Source organism: Dermochelys coriacea, chromosome 2 (genome assembly GCF_009764565.3).
Source record: "Dermochelys coriacea isolate rDerCor1 chromosome 2, rDerCor1.pri.v4, whole genome shotgun sequence".
NCBI classification, from domain to species: Eukaryota; Metazoa; Chordata; order Testudines; family Dermochelyidae; genus Dermochelys; species Dermochelys coriacea.
In genome coordinates, this window is record NC_050069.1 from 217,214,137 (window position 1) to 217,227,888 (window position 13,752).

Consider the following 13,752-nt stretch of genomic DNA (forward strand, 5'->3'; position numbering starts at 1 on the left):
TAAAATAAAGGAATGGCAAAGCTTCAAATGTCAAGCAGAATCAGGATGATACAAATATTACCTGCTTTAATAGGAAACATGTCTTGGAGATCAGACCTCTGCATTTTTTTTTAAAAAAGCTGTAGGCCATCCTGCAGCTCCTACAAATGTTTCAGATCTCAATCCAAGCTTTTTTTTGCCCATGCCCCTTGCTGGTAAGTTGGAAATTTCACCAACTTTTTAAGCAAGAAAACAGCTTCTCTCCTTTTGTACTTGTAGGTTGTAGACCTAAAAATTAACCTTCAAATGTTGTTTTAAGGTTGTTTCATGCTAAGTAAGAAAGCCAAGCTGTGAATGATCTCTCTGATCTTTCTGCCAAGTAAAAGAATATATATACACACACACACACACACACACACACACACACACACACACACTATATATATAAAAAAAGGGAGGAAAAAAACAAGTCCATTGTTTTCAGTTGATGACTCCAGGCAGCAGAAGGAGCAGACCATATTTGGGCAGAGGAAAGAGGGAGAGAAAAGCCTGTGAATAAAAACATACAGATTATACTCCTAACTTTTTTTCACCCCTTTTTTGAAGACAGCAAGACTTTGTACCTGCCCACACAAACAAGCCACCAAAATATTTGTTCTGGGCAGACTCAGCTGTTTTTCAAAGATAAGAAGGATTTGTTTTCTCTAAGTAGGTAAAAATTGTTCTGCTTTTAGAAGACAGCTGTCTCCTTGCTCCTTTGCTTCTTGCTTGCCTTGCAGTTGTAGAAACAAATGTTTGTCCTTGTAAAAAATTGACTGTATGATGAGGTATGTGGGAGAAGAAGTGCGTTTGAAACTGTGAATACATTTCTAACAAAACACACACCCCAGCTAAGGACTACTTTTAAACACTAAAGTATTCTAGCAAACATTTAAAAGAATTCTCATTCTATGCAAGCCTGAGAGACCAGCTATAATGGAATTAAGAGTGCTGAAAATCTCCATTACCCTCTCTTTCCATGAGGACTGAGACCTACAGTCTTTCACCTGGATAAGTCAATACAAAATAGATTACTTTAAAGTTGCATTTGATTTGTTATTTCATAACAAGTACAATGCCAAAATCTTACAATAAAGTACATGTAAAATAATGCTGCTTTTAAAAATGTGATATGTTAAGCCACGAAAGTTCCCACAGTCAGAATAAAAAAAGACTTTGCCAATGCAATGTATTATGAGGAGCTCCCGGGGGTTACTTGTTAAAATTCTGCTATCAGACTGATGGGGGGCTTTATTTTTATGCCTTTGATGGCACTGGTTTTCTCTCTGGTAACTGCTGAAACAGCTCAGGCTAAGATGAATCATCCTTGTGATGAGGTTGTGAGGATCATATTAATACTTCTGACAGTAGAAAACATCTCTCTTCAGAAGAAAGCACATTGGGAAATACTTTGGAACCATTGGATGCAGATAGGAGACTTCCAGACCTTCTAATGACAAAACTCCACTAGTTTCAAATGGGTCAAGATTTCACCCAATATGTTATTCAGAACATAGCATAACATTTCTAGCAAAAGACATTTGCTTTTTACGTAATCCTTGGTTATGATTATGACAAAACATCCTCAAAGACATTTATTTTCATCTGTGGGCATCACATTGTACCTTGAAACAGACATCTTATCTCTCTGCCATGGAGAGGAGTCCACTGCCTTATTTTCTCTCCCCTGAACTGCTAGGGCAATTTGAGGTGTTGGTGATTTAACACTTTAGCCAAATCAGGAATCCTCCCCCCATGTGGCAAAGAAATTTCCACAAGTCTAAATGAAACAAAATCCAAATAATCTCCTCTTTTTTTCTTTTAATTTAAACATACTGGGTCACAGCCCTCCTTTGGTATTTATCTATCTTATTCCCTCTCAAAGGATAGGAGTACTTGTGGCACCTTAGAGACTAACAAATTTATTAGAGCATAAGCTTTCGTGAGCTACAGCTCACTTCATCGGATGCATTTGGTGGAAACAGATTTCCACTCTATACGGCTAAATTCAGTGCCTTGCATAATCACAGGTTTCAGAGTAGCAGCCGTGTTAGTCTGTATTCGCAAAAAGAAAAGGAGTACTTGTGGCACCTTAGAGACTAACAAATTTATTAGAGCATAAGCTTTCGTCGGATGCTTATGCTCTAATAAATTTGTTAGTCTCTAAGGTGCCACAAGTACTCCTTTTCTTTTTGCGAATACAGACTAACACGGCTGCTACTCTGAAACCTCTCAAAGGATGTTACAGCATTTTACCTCATCTTTCCCTGTGGGCCACATTTCCTCTTTAAACTTATCCCCTTAGTTGCAGGGGTTTCCACACCTCCTCTAGGTAGTACCAAAAGAGAGCTCAGGCCCTACCTCAACTTGTGGCACCTTAGAGACTAACAAATTTATTTGAGCATAAGCTTTCGTGAGCTAGTGAGCTGTAGCTCACGAAAGCTTATGCTCAAATAAATTTGTTAGTCTCAGAGGTGCCACAAGTAATCCTTTTTTTTTTTTTTTTTTTTTTTGGTAGAGTGCATATGGCATTTACATTAAAGGTCAAATGAATTATATCGGCTGCTTGAAAGTGAATTTCAAATTAGCTCTGATCCTTTGAACTGCAGTTTTCTGGCAATCAGGGGTGATACCCTGGGCACATGAAAGAAATCTTTGGATTATTTATTTTTTAAAATGCTGATTCACTTGATGATGGCAATGATTCACTTTAGCCTTTTTTATTTATTTAGCTGGATACCCTTCTACATTTCTTACATGTTAAAAGCCCTTCTCAAGCTGGGGTATAACTTGATGTTTTTCTCTCTTTACCATTTAATCTAAGGCAAATCAATGCATTTTGAAACAAAATTATCTTTGTTGCTGTTTTCAGATAACAAAAGATTACTCTCCTGGCTGACTGGATCAGAGACACCCTTTACACTCCATGTGCTTTAAACCTTTGATTTCCAGGGGCTTTTCTACAGATCATCGAGCAAAACAGTAGAGACAGAATGGCTTAAAAGCAACTAGAGATGAGATATTCAGCCACATAGCACTATGACAGCAGACATATGTTTCATTCATGACTGTGCCACTGGCTTGTTGGTGTCTTCGAGTAAGGCCCCACCTACAATACCACAACTGGGGGACCTGGCTACAACACTTTAAAGCATTAGCATGAAGTCGAGCTAACCATGACCCCAAAGCCGAGTTAAAAGAAAAGGAGTACTTGTGGCACCTTAGAGACTAACAAATTTATTTGAGCATAAGCTTTCGTTAGCTACAGCTCACTTCATCGGTTGCATCCGATGAAGTGAGCTGTAGCTCACAAAAGCTTATGCTCAAATACATTTGTTAGTCTCTAAGGTGCCACAAGTACTCCTTTTCTTTTTGCGAATACAGACTAACACGCTGCTATTCTATAGCCAAGTTAAAACCTCCAAGTCCAATAGGGCCTGATTTTCAGAGCTGCTGAGCACCCGCAGCAGCTCCCATTGGCTGAAACTGGAGATTTGGGAGCAGTGTTCCCCATCTGTAAAATGGGGATTATACCATCTCTCTCAGAAGGGGGTTGTGAGTCTTATTGAAACTGTCACTTGTAATGTACTTTGGGATCCTTGGAGGAAAGACATTAACTGCAAAGTTCTGTATTTTTCACTATGAGAGTAAAATTCACACCAGTGCACAGGGCTCACAAAGTCTCTTTGTACCATCACTGTTTAGTCCCTTAATTTAGGGCTTTAACTGGTGTTGAGTGCCTAGCTTGGACCCTCTGCACTGGAGTGAATTCAACCCTCTGTAGGTACACATCCTTAAATAAAGTGGTACATGTACAAATTAATGGCCTAATCCTGCTCCCCAGAAGAGGAATAAAGACTGGGACATGAGGATATAGTTTGAAGATTAACATAATTGAAGGGACTAGAAATCTGGCCCCATGTAATCCTGTGTGATTTCTGGGGCAACTGATTTCAAGGAGGAGCCTCACTGTCTCAACCCATTTTGATCCATAAACCCTTGATAACCTTTGTCCATAGAGGTGGATTTAAAATCCATTCCTTTGAGTACACCAAATGAAAAACTCTACTTATGGGTGCAAATGCACGTTTTAGCTAACAATCTTTCAGACACATCTGGAGGCTAGCTGAAAATTTGGAGACCAATTGTTCTCTTACATTAGTTTTACACCAGGGATATACCATTGAAGTCCATCCTTGGCCTTTATGGATGAGAGCTGGGGTCTAGCTTTTTTGGAGATGAAATGATACACTGCTGCCAAGATTGCCGTATCTTAGGTGCTTTCACTCCAGCCATTCTTATTCCTTGTCACTTCCCTATTAGGGGTCAGCAAGCATCACCATGTCACCCATTCACCAGCTGCAAAATACAAAGTCTACAAGACTGTTCTAAAATTCATCTTAATAGTACTAGCAGATACTAACAGCCCCCTTCCCCCCTAAAGCAACCAATGCCACAAACATGTTTTGCAGGAAATGATATGTGCCAAAACCATTCAGCATTATCATCAGCTTTCCTGCTTAGTGATGCTTTGCCTGGATGTTATTATAACTACTTTATCCCTTTTAAGAATTATAGGCAAGCTTAAACTTAGTGCCACATAGGAAAGTGGAGTTTTGAGACTGAATGTAAAAAGTTAGGCCTTGTCTACACTACACAGTTTTGTCGACAAAGGTCAGCTTTTGTCAACAAAATAGTGGAGGTGTACACACAAACCCCTTCCCGCTGATGTAACTCGCCTGCTATGCAGACATAATAAAACTACTGCAATGAGATGCATAGGGCTTATGTCAGTGTAGTTAGGGTGACGCAGTGTCTATGTAGACACCGCCTTACTCACATCGGCTGTTGTCTGTCTTTCTTGTCAATTTTATGGCTCCGCTGGAGTCGTAAAATTGACAAAAAAGCCAGCTCCTGGGCCGCTGCCCAGCCTCTGCTTCAAGTTGGGCTGCCACGTAGGCTCCCCACTCCCTACTGGGAGTTCTGCTGTCCCCTGGGGTCCCAGCTCGCTGCTCCCCACCGGAAGCACAACAGCCAACTAGACTGCTGGTGCAGATCTTCCTGCCAGAGGCGAGAAGCCCCAGGAACCTTCCCCCCCCCCCACCCTCGGCTGGGAGCACAGACACGAGAAGCCCCAGCAGGCAGCTGGGCTCCCGGTGGTGAACTGTGGGCCCTGGATCTCAATCCCCCACACTGTACTTTTTCATTCTTTGGAAGCACTCCTGGTGAGGACTCACATCAGTGGCAGAAGGAGGATAGTAATTAATGAGATGGCTGTAAGGCAACCTAACATAGGTCAACTTATCTTTGTAGTGTGAACATAGCCTTATTGTTCATTGAAGCCTGTAGCCTACATAAAAAAGAGGAAACACCTCGTTTGCAAACAAGAATTTGAATTAACCATTATTTTTTTATCTTTCTTATGGCTCCAGTCCAGCAAAGCACATGCATGGTTGTAAGCACAGGTAAGCATCTGAGTATGCAGTCACACTGAAACTAAAATTAAGCATGTGTTAATTACTTTGTTGGGTTGGGACCTGTGATCTGTTCAAGTAATAGGAAAGCAATGGTTGAAATTCAGTTCTCAGTTACATTGGTATAAATCTGAAGTAAAGATGTAAATTTCTTGGATCTGATTTTGCAGGCACAAATTTGTGCCTACAATTTTGTGCATCCATTTAACTGAAGATGCAAATGCTAGGAATGTAATGGTCTAATTACCAGATTGTGCACACACAATCAGGTACTTTAGTGGCTAAATCCTATAATGTGCACCCACAACTAAAGTCTGGGTTGAGGCCCATAACAATTTAGTCCCTTTTGAGCACATCTCCAAATTCAACCTCCTTTTGTGCTGCCTTTTATTATAATTAGAAGAGACATGAGTGGACTAGGTGCGCATATAGCTCCCATTAATGGTGATGAGAGTTAATGTGTGCAACAAGAGAGAATGGACTCCATTGCTGAGGAAGTGTTTTTAGATAATAATTTTGTGTCTTTCGTAAATTTGCTAGTGGATCTGGAGGGGGAGGAGGAATTCATGGTTATGATTCATGAACCTCCCCGTCTCTGAAGGCTTCCCTTAAGGTCTGGTCCATATCATATATCCCATCAGGACATGAAATATATTATCTCAGAAATAACTTCCTTTCCATTTTGCCCTGTTTTTCCTCCTTCCCTCTCCCCTCAAGTCCCTTCCTCTTCCCTTTCAAGGATCCTCATTGAAGCAACCCTCCTTGGCCATGATGGCTAGATAGAGTCTTGTTAGAGGCCATCAACACTGCTTCTTTTGCACAATCACATTGAGTGGCTACATAGAGACACACACGCCTAGATTATTTCATGTACAGTGCCATTCCAGAAGCATAATGATGCCTAAAATGGCCTGGCAGAGTCCCTCCCCTAACCCCCCATCATAAGATGGCTTTCCAGTCGGCATAATGGCTCTCCACCAGTCCCAACAGTAAGAAAAGCACATCAGAAGCAGGGTGGGGTGAGAAGGGAGACTACAGGCCAGTATACAGTTGAAACCATTTTCCATAAACCCTGAAGACCTTTCTCTTAAGGAAACATTAAACAAATCCACTTTGTCAAGTTTGATTTTCATTGCTCTAACCTGCAGGCCACTCCTGTGCTAGTATCCAAACTTGCATCTCACAATCAGAGCAATACTTATTACACCACCATCTGTCTGAACACACACTTTCCCCTTACCTTTTTATATATATAATCAAAGGTGTAGTTTTTTCACGATGTTTTAATGACCTTCTCCAATACCCTGGAGCGGTACACTTAGTCAGGAACTTAAAAAAATTAAAGTTAAAATCTGAAAGTAATTGTCTGCCACAGAGTGGAGTGATTTGTAACCATCCACCCCCACATCCTATGAATTACTGTATAACCATTGCATGGAAGGTCAAAGATAAAATGTATTGGTGAATGACTGATTTTCTAAACAGCATGTGGTTAACAGCTAATTTTGTTCTACAGTTTTTGGTCTCATTTCTGTCTGAGTATTGCTACTTTTCTTTGTAGTGGCTTTTACAACTCTTGCTGATGTTTGGATTAATTCTGGCCAGATGGCTTCATACAGAGAGTTTGTGTATGTGTCACAAATTTGAGATGTCTATTTCAATTTTCATAGAGAAAAATGCTTCTTTGTACTGTCAGTTTATATTATACTTTCACATGAAATTCATAAAATCAGGCTTGCTTTAGGATTCTTTGAGTCTTGTGCTTCAAACTCAAAAAAAAAATCCCAAACAAAAGTACGTTTTATGCTTTCGAAAAAAAACATTCAATCTTCTGAGTTTTTTGCTAATTGTCATTAAAATAGTAATGTACCCAAATCATCCAATATGCCACCTAGTAACCCCAATCATGGGCTAGTACCCAATTGTGCTAGCCACTGTACAGACAGAGCAAAAAATGGTTACTTCCCCAAAGAGCTTACAGTCTGACCTTGAACATGAGCTGTCATTTATGAATAGCACAGCTTATAAGTGCTTGTGCAATAACAGGGTGAGTATTAGAGAAGACCTGCCCCCCAGGCGTGAAAGTGGGCCGGTCTGGGCCAGTACAGCCTACCGGTAAGAAGCCGGTACCGGCCCATATGCAGCCAACCTTAAAGCACTTCCGTGACAGTGCTTTAACGTTGTTGCACCTTTTTCCCCGCCCCCTCTCCGCCGTTGGTGGCAAAAGGGGCAGCTGCCCCAGGGCCGGCAATTTAAAGTGCCCCAGGGCTCCCGGCTGGTGCTACCCTGGCAGCGGCTGGAGCCCCGGGCCCTTTTGAATCGCTGCCGGACTGCCGGGCGGCGCAAGTGAGGCAATGCAGATGGGTGGCTGGGGGAGGCTGACCGCTAGCCCCTCCCCTTCCACCTGAGGCCCTGCCCCTTCCTGGGACCAGGACCCTGTACCGGTAAGAATTTAATATTACTTTCACCTCTGCTGCCCCATCTTTTTTTTTTAAGCAATAGTCTAATAGCTATGCTTATAACCTTTAGCTCTCCTTAAATGATTCAGGGCCTGATCCAAAGCTCATTGATGTTTTCCCATTGACATCAGTGGACTTTGGATCAGGGCCTTAATGGGCATTATGTCACCTACAACCAAGACACATTGGTCTACAGCAAGTAATGCAGTGCCTGTACTGAACATGATTTAAGTTGGCCTGTGCTGGAGGTCCAGTTGAAGGGAGTTTCTTTCTGCAGCCCCAGGAATGGCTCTGGTGTGTGCTGCGAGTGCTCTGAGCAGCTACTCTCCCTTCCCTGCTGCTTACCTGTCCCCTGCTGAATTGGTTGCTGAAGTGGCTGCTCCATTGCCTACTTCCCAACTGGGCTGTGGGAGCCCTAGGAAGAGCAGAATAGGAGCTCAACCTGCCATGTCTGAGGCTAGGGAGATAGTCAAAGCATTGATTTTGGCCCTTTGACCTTCAGGAAATAATACCTTTGGCCCCTCAGGCACAAAAGGTTGTGCATCACTGATGTAGATAAAGATATAACTTATGCCCTAGCAGTACAGATACAACCCTTTAAAGTGAACGGCAAATTTCATGGTGGATCCCCAACGAAGAAGCTGTAGCATCCACGCACAATTACACCAACTTCTATATGGTACTGGGACATACAGAGTTGACTTACGTGTGGTCTACTCTAGAAAATTAGGTTGGTTCAACTAGGCCTGTCAGCGGGGTGAAAAATCAGATATTATTGAAGTGCTGTTTGCCTTGCACAAAATAATGCCTAAAGTTATGCAATGCTATGTAAAAGAATTCTTTAAACAGTCATAGAAGTTAGAGACAGAGTCCTCTAGAATACAAAAATATTTCCATTTATTATTTGTGTTTGCATTTGCCATCTTCTGACTAAAGATTCATCTAGCAGATTTAGTGCTGCAGACAAACTGAGATTCAAACATGAATAATATACCCTGACTTAATCAATATCAAACCACTAAGAATTATACAGTACATTCTTAACTCAAGTATATACATTTTATAAGCAAGCATGAGGGCTCTCAAATTATTTAATTAATCTCTCAATCCTTTACAATACATTTAATAAGGGACAGGTGATAGGTTATGGAGTCTTTAGCTGCTAGGTTCTGCTTCAAATCCAGCCCAGATTATTATTAATTTGTGACTGGCAGACCAGGTGCCAGCTCATGCCAAAGGCCCATGGCCTCACTGAACACTGACAAATGCATAGCTGGAACCAGTCTGGCTTTTCTGTAGGTTAATACAGTAAAAGCTGTTTTATCTGGCACTTCATCAACTGGAAAGCTCTACAAACCGGCATTTTTGATCTTCATTGAAATGGCAGTTTATAGTCTGGTTGGTACGGTGCCAGCAAGGGGTTGGGGCTCAGGAGGGCGTCTGGCGACCTGTCCCGGGCTCTGACTGCTCTAGGCGGAGGCACGGCAGGTGGCTGTGCACACTTGCCCCCCCTCCCCCGCTGTCCCCAGTGCCAGCTGCGCAGCTCCCATTGGCTGGGAACTACAGCCAATGGGAGCTATGGGGGAGGCGCCTGTGGTTGGAGGCAGCGTGCAGAGCCACCTGCGGCACCTCCACCTAGGAGCAGCTGAGACAGGTCACCGCTTGCAGCTGAGGTGAGTGGCCCCCAGATCCGGCACCCCACAACTCCTGTGCCCCAACCTGCTGCCCTAAGCCCCCTCTCATACCCAAACTTCCAGAGCCTGCACTCCATACCCACTCATGTGCCCCAACCCTCAGCCCCACACACCCTCCTGCACCAAAACTCCCTCCCTCTTAGTTAACTGGAATTTTTAATTTACAGGCACCCCCTATTTCCCTAAAATGCTGGATAAAACAACTTTTACTCTACAGTTAACATAGATATTAGTGTTCTAAGAATGTGTTTAGACTTTACGGAATGCTTGTTGGATGCTGCACGTATTGATCTCACTTATAACTTTGTAGTCCATGGTATAAAGTTATATTGAGTGTTTCCATTGTAAACCTCTGTAATTGTGTAGTAAAGTGCTCATCCTGCACACAAAATGGCCCATTGGAGGCAAATGAGACATTTTGTGGCATCAAAGGACCGAGATCTTATTGATTACATTCCTCATTCCCTCCAGGAAGGGGAGGGCCTGCGCATGAACTCATCCCATCAGCTCGGATTCTAGGGCGAGGGGGAATAAAAATAAATAAATAAATAAATAATAAATAATAATAAATAAATTCCAATAATAATAATAAATAAATTGCAAATAAATTAATTTGCAAACTGGATACAATTAACTTAGGCTTGAATAGAGACTGGGAATGGATGAGTCATTACACAAAGTAAAACTATTTCCCCATGGTATTTCTCCCTCCCACCCTACCCCCCACTGTTCCTCTGATATTCTTGTTAACTGCTGGAATTAGCCTACCTGCTTGTCACCATGAAAGGTTTTCCTCCTTCCCCCCCCTGCTGTTGGTGATGGCTTATCTTAAGTGATCACTCTCCTTACAGTGTGTATGATAAACCCATTGTTTCATGTTCTCTGTGTGTGTGTATATAAATCTCTCCTCTGTTTTTTCCACCAAATGCATCCGATGAAGTGAGCTGTAGCTCACGAAAGCTTATGCTCTAATAAATTTGTTAGTCTCTAAGGTGCCTCCTTTTCTTTTTGGTGTGATCTTTGGTTTGAGATCTAAGTACAACTGGCCGTGGTAAGTAACAAGTCCTTTGGGACTGGGAGTAACCTGAAGATTGTTGTGATTTTAGAAGTAAACTGACCATCTATCACACAGCCCAGCTTGGCTGGGTGGCAAGGTAGACTGGAATGCCCAAAGCGACTGTCTGTGACTCCATGGTAAGACTCAGGTTTCAGAGTAGCAGCCGTGTTAGTCTGTATTCGCAAAAAGAAAAGGAGTACTTGTGGCACAGATGGACATCATACCGAAAGGACTGAAGGTAAAAAATCCATTACAATCTACATACCACACAGACTATGCTGACAGCTTGTGCCACACACTCTCAAGGAAACTGCGGAACCACCTGATCAACATCCTCTACAGCAAACAGGGAAATTAAATTTGTTAGTCTATAAGGTGCCACAAGTACTCCTTTTCTTCATGGTAAGACTGTTATAGTGCTTTAGTAGTTCACACTTGTTAATGGGTTGGTGAAATCTAGTTACACAACCTACAACGAGTTTGGGGTTTCTGCCCTGCTCTCTGACTGTCTGCTCTGAGGTTTTTTCCACCAAATGCATCCGATGAAGTGAGCTGTAGCTCACGAAAGCTTATGCTCTAATAAATTTGTTAGTCTCTAAGGTGCCACAAGTACTCCTTTTCTTTTTGCGAATACAGACTAACACGGCTGCTACTCTGAAACCTGCTCTGAGGTTGGCATTCATGGTCGTGAGCCACTCCAGACAACATGAGTTAATTACTGTAATTTAAGTGCAGATAGTGTGCTCATAGACCGAGACACAACCTTTGCTCCATGGAGTATGACAAGAAGCCCTCCCCAGCCCTCTCTAATAGGAAAACTGAGGATCCCAATTTTGTTTCTTCTCCTGACTGAAGCTAAATAATCCCTGACAGCCTAGCAGTGGAAAGAAATAGGACTAGAGTTGATTCACAACTTTTCAGGAACTGGGCTCTCCTTAATAGCTGTCTTCCCAAAACCCTCCCCATCATTCATCCACAGCAGGATGACAGCACACCTTGATCTTGGATCAGGTACAATTCCCCTCCATCAATTGTACAGAATAAGGGTCTGATCCTGAAAGTACACACATCAGTAACTTTATTCACATAAATTAGTTCCATTAACTTCAAAGTTACTCACATGTGTAAATGTCTGCAAGATTGGGCCTGTAAATCTAAACCTTGTCAGCAGTAACAGAGACTGGGGCAGTTTTGTTTCTATTTCCACATCTGTATGGAATTAAGCTAGGGGTGAGATTACAAACTGATTGATTTACTGCACCACAGGTTGATTATAAAAGGAGTCCCATGGTCTAAGAAGAAAGATGTAGGTCTGTGTTTTTGTATCCCACGTTAGAAGACTGGATGTGCAGATATCTCAGTCAAGGAGTGAAATACTGAGATTCTGCATGCAGAAAACTATGATTGAACCATTGTTCTTTTCTACATTGATAGGATCACTTCACTTCACCCAGAAATTGCTTATCAGTTGGAGAGCTGGAACTGCACATACAGCGGGAAGCTTTAGCGCAACTGACCGTCAGGTGTGGGATGACAGCTTGGCAGACAGAGCTCTATTTTCCTCTGTTTCTTAGACTCCCTATCCAAAAAGGAAAAAAAACAACATTTATAAACGATAACAGCTGTTGCTCCTGCTGTGCCTAAGTCAACGAATTCCAGCATCATTACTATAAGAAATGATAAGCACCTCTCCAGCTATAGTCCAGGTTGTATGACTTCTTTGCAAAACATAAGCAGTTCAAAAGATGATTACATCCTTTTAAAGCAACATGTCTTTTATAATCAGCCTGCTGCAACACACATTCCTCTCCCTCATCTCTGTAAAGAAATTTAAAAGCCTTAAGCTTGCTGTATAACAGGCATTCAGGTATAACAGAGGGAAGGGATAGCTCAGTGGTTTGAGTATTGGCCTGCTAAACCCAGGGTTGTGAGCTCAATCCTTGAGGGGGCCATTTAGGGATCTGGGGCAAAAATTGGGGATTGGTCCTGCTTTGAGCAGGGGTTGGACTAGATGACCTCTTGAGGTCCCTTCCAACTCTGGTATTCTATGATTCTTCAGAAAGCACAGTTTAATTAGACAGCTCTCCTGTGTATCAAGTGATATTCATGTCATTATCTTTTTCCCTATTCAGCTGAGTGGATGTGGTTCTTAGTAAAGAAGATATCAAGAGGAATGTTTATTTTAAGCTTTTACACATCTCAAGAATAAGCACTCATCTCCTACATGAGGCCATTTTCTACCTGATTAACATACTGGGCTGTATTCTTTTAGATAAATCACTCACTGTAAAACTCACCCATTCATAGGGGCAACTGTATCATTAGAGTAAATGTCTGATCAGGAGCGGCCCAATTAGAAACAGGTTTGGATCTTTGGAGTCCAAACAAGAAAAATTATGAGTGAGTCACCTGAAAACCCAATCAGATATTAAAGTAGTATGCTACAGATGCTCATTATGGTAATGCTGCTTGGTGGCCTGTGGGTAACAATAGCACCATCAGTGATTGAGGAAGCTTGCCTCTTATGGGTGGTAAAAGTACTTGGTACCTGTATGCAAATGAGGAAGAATCTCACTGATAGCTGAGCTCTTCCCTAGCTCTCATGCATATTTTTATTATTAGAGCTGCCCTAGATAGGACATTGAGACTGGGAGGATAGTTACAAGAAGCAATAACAAAAGCCCGGATTTTTTTTTAAGATGGCTAATGTTCTAATGACTCACTGTTGTATGCAAGTACTTGCCTATGAAATTATAACTAATCAATTATGACACAAAGAAGAGCTCTGTGTAGGTCAAAAGCTTGTCTTTCATCCATAAAAAAGTTGGTCCTATAAAAGACATTACTTCACCCACCTTGTCTCTCTAAGTTATAACTATATCATTTGAAGTGTTTGTTTCACCACAAAATTAACAATTCATCAACTGATAAATCAAATGTCAACACAAAGGCTGAATTTTTATCCCCTTTCCCACCAAAAAAAAGTATGTTGAAATTGCTTTGTTTTGGCCCAAACAGTTGATTTCATATTCTCACTGGGAAAAAAAACA